This window comes from Cryptomeria japonica, unplaced genomic scaffold, assembly GCF_030272615.1.
Source record: "Cryptomeria japonica unplaced genomic scaffold, Sugi_1.0 HiC_scaffold_289, whole genome shotgun sequence".
Lineage (NCBI taxonomy): Eukaryota > Viridiplantae > Streptophyta > Pinopsida > Cupressales > Cupressaceae > Cryptomeria > Cryptomeria japonica.
In genome coordinates this window covers 166717-170000 of record NW_026729111.1, presented here as the reverse complement: position 1 = coordinate 170000, position 3284 = coordinate 166717, and the positions used below count along the sequence as shown (strand labels likewise).

The window sequence follows — 3284 nt, the reverse complement described above, 5'->3', positions numbered from 1 at the left end:
GCTGGGCTGCGCACCAGGGCGGGCTCAAGATGGCACCAGCATTCCCTTTTTCTCACTATCTTTCAAAACGGAAATTTTAAAATCTCGTTTTTTTTTTGCCTTTTATGGAAATTAGTGAAGGCATCGCATCAAAGGTGCGCACCTCGCTGCCCACCTTGGTGTGCTCCGAGGTGCCCACCACGGTGCGCAACGCCGGTGCGAACCCGGGAGCGCCCCGATGTGTGCTCCAAGGTGCGGCGTGCACGAAGTCGGACCCCGGTTTGCCCCGGGTGCGCACCTCGCGTGCACCTTGGTGCGCACACCTTGGCTGGGTTGCGCGGCCTGGTGGGCACCATGGTGCGCACCAAGGAGCGCTCCGAAGTGTGCTCCAAGGTGCGGCGTGCACGAAGTCGGAGCCCGGTTTGCCCCGGGTACGCACCTCGCGTGCACCTTCGCCGGGGTGGGCACCTCGGCTGGGTTGCGCGCCCTGGTGCGCACCAAGGAGCGCTCCAAAGTGTGCTCCAAGGTGCGGCGTGCACGAAGTCGGAGCCCGGTTTGCCCCGGGTGCGCACCTTCGCCGCGGTGCGCACCATGGCGTGCACGAAGTCGGAGCCCGGTTTGCCCCGGGTGCGCACCTCGCGTGCACCTTCGGCGGGGTTGCGCGCCCTGGTGGGCACCATGGTGCGCACCAAGGAGCGCTCCGAAGTGTGCTCCAAGGTGCGGCGTGCACGAAGTCGGAGCCCGGTTTGCCCCGGGTGCGCACCTCGCGTGCACCTTCGCCAGGGTGGGCACCTCGGTGCGCACACCTTCTCAATGTTTTCTTGCCTTTTCTGGAAATTGGTGAAGGCAGCGCATCAAAGGTGCGCACCTCGGTGTGCTCCGAGGTGCGAACCCGAGAGCGCTCCGAGGTGCCCACGAAGTCGAAAGTCGGGTTAATTGCATTGTTTTCCCCGGGTGCGCTCCGAGGTGCGCAACATCGGCGCGCACCAAGGAGGGCTCCGAAGTGTGCTCCAAGGTGCGCACGATGGCGTGCACCTCTGGTGCGCACGATTCGGAGCTCGGTTTGACCGGGGTGCGCACACCTTGGCTGGGTTGCGCACCTTTTGTGCGCTCCAAGGTGCGCACGAAGTCGGAGCTCGGTTTGCCCCGGGTGCGCACCTTCGCCAGGGTGCGCACCTTGATGCGCACGCCTTGGCTGGGCTGCGCACCTTGGTGGGCGCCATGGTGCGCACCTTTCGTGCGCTCCAAGGTGCGCACGAAGTCGGAGCTCGGTTTGCCCCGGGTGCGCACCTTGGTGGGCGCCATGGTGCACTCCGAGGTGCCCAAGATTGGTGCGCACCAAGGAGCGCTCCGAAGTGCGCTCCAAGGTGCGCGCGAAGTCGAAAGTTGGGTTAATTGTCCGGTTTGCCTCGGGTGCGCACCTTGCGTGCACCTTCGCCAGGGTGGGCGCCTTGGTGCGCACACCTTGGCTGGGCTGCGCACACCTTGGCACCCGCGTTTCCTTCATTTTAAATTTTTTTTTTTTACAATCTCTCAAGTGGGAAATTCTATAATCTCAACTTTTTTTGCCTTTTCAGGAAACTTTTGAATGGAGCGCATCATTGGTGCGCTCCGAAGTGTGCTCCAAAGCTCTCTCCAGCTGCGTGCACCTGCCCCGGCCGCGCACCCGGCCCCGCCCAGCTTCGCTCACCTGTCCCGGGCGTCTGGTGCGGAACCTTAGAGTAAGAAACATCACCGTGCACCTTGGCCAACGTGCGCGACTCGACCGAGCGCGCACTGGCCGAGGTGCACACCGATTTCACCTGGGTGCGCGCGCAGCACCTCGGGCGCACCGGGGTGCGCGCACAACGCCCGGGTTGCACCGTGGCCTGTGTGCTCGGGGCGCCTCGGGTGCGCGCTCGGTGTCGCCCCCGCGCGCGCGGTAGTGCGGGCAGCGCACCCCGGCCCGGCCCGGCCCCGACGAGAACGCAAACGGGCAAAAGGTTTATTCAAATAGCATTGCGACGCCCGGCGAAAAACTAAAAAAGGGTGCAACACCGGGACTTCCCGGGAGGTCACCCATCCCAGTACTACTCCGGCCCAAGCGCGCTTAACTGCGGAGTTCTGATGGGATCCGGTGCACTAACGCTGGTATGATCGCACCCGTTATGAGCTTGTCGCAGTGTGTACTTAGCAAACCGCGACCCACGTGCGAATCCACCCCGGCCACCCACCCCCGTCGAGGTGCACACCCTCCCTCGCGAAGTGCGCCCCGTTCGCCAAGTGTGAGCCCTGCCCGGGTGCGCGCACCTTGCTAGGGCGTCGGGTGTGCACCCGGCCCGGCCTACGTGCGTGCACCTGGAGGGGGCGTCGTGTGCGTGCAGTGTCCCGTCTGCAACGCGGTGCCCACACACCACCTCGGGCGCAACGACCTGCGCTCACATGTGGGCCGAGTGCACCTTGGTGCATGTTCGGGGCGCCTCGGGTGCACGCTCGATCTTGCCCCGGTGCACCAAGGCGCTCGGTTTGCCCCGGGTGCGCACTTGGTGCAAGGTGGGCACCCAAAATAGGGATCAAGCACCAAAACACAAGTTTCGGGATGCAAAATGGGACCCAAGGACCACAAATGCGTTCCAAGACCCATGATGGGTCCACGAGAACAAAAATGTGTTCCGAGACTTAATAAACAAATATTGGGTTTTAGGAGAAGAAACATGCTCTGATGCCCAAAACGAGAATCGACCCCGAAAAGGCCACAGGCCAAAAGTGGGATGCGAGACAAAAAAAAATGGGACCCGAGGACCAAAATTGGGTTCCCAGGTCGAAGACAGGGCAACCGGACAAGAAACGACCTCTAAGGCTCGAAATGAGTCCCGACGACTAAAACTTGACAAGAAGCACCCATCAGGCACCCAACTCGACACCCATGGGATGCCGACCCACCCGGGCTTCCACCTAGCACACCTTGGCACCCACCCACCCTCGCACCCAACCTCGCACCCAACTTAGCACCTTTGAACCCACATTGGCACTCACCCTGACCCTGGCACCTTGGAACCCACATTGGCACTCACCTTGACCCTGGCACCCACCTTTGCACTCACCTTGGGACCCACCCTGGCTCCCACCTCGGCACCCACCCAGACACCCACCTTGGTTCCTTGGCACCCACCTTGGATCCTTGGCACCCACCCCGACACCCACCTTGGCACGCAACTTGGCTACTTGCCACCCACCTTGGCTCCTTGACGCCCACCCCGACAACCACCCCGTGACCTACCCTGGCTAGGGTTGGTGCACACCCACCCTGGTGCCCACCTTGGCAC

The 3284-nt window shown here is 62.8% G+C and overlaps 1 non-coding gene across 1 annotated transcript; it reads right to left on the bottom strand.

Moving 5' to 3' along the window:
- Positions 1–2004: 2004 nt before the first annotated feature.
- Positions 2005–2123, bottom strand: LOC131870113 (5S ribosomal RNA). Its single transcript, XR_009368463.1, has one exon. It is a non-coding gene; the product is annotated as a 5S ribosomal RNA (ribosomal RNA).
- Positions 2124–3284: the final 1161 nt, after the last annotated feature.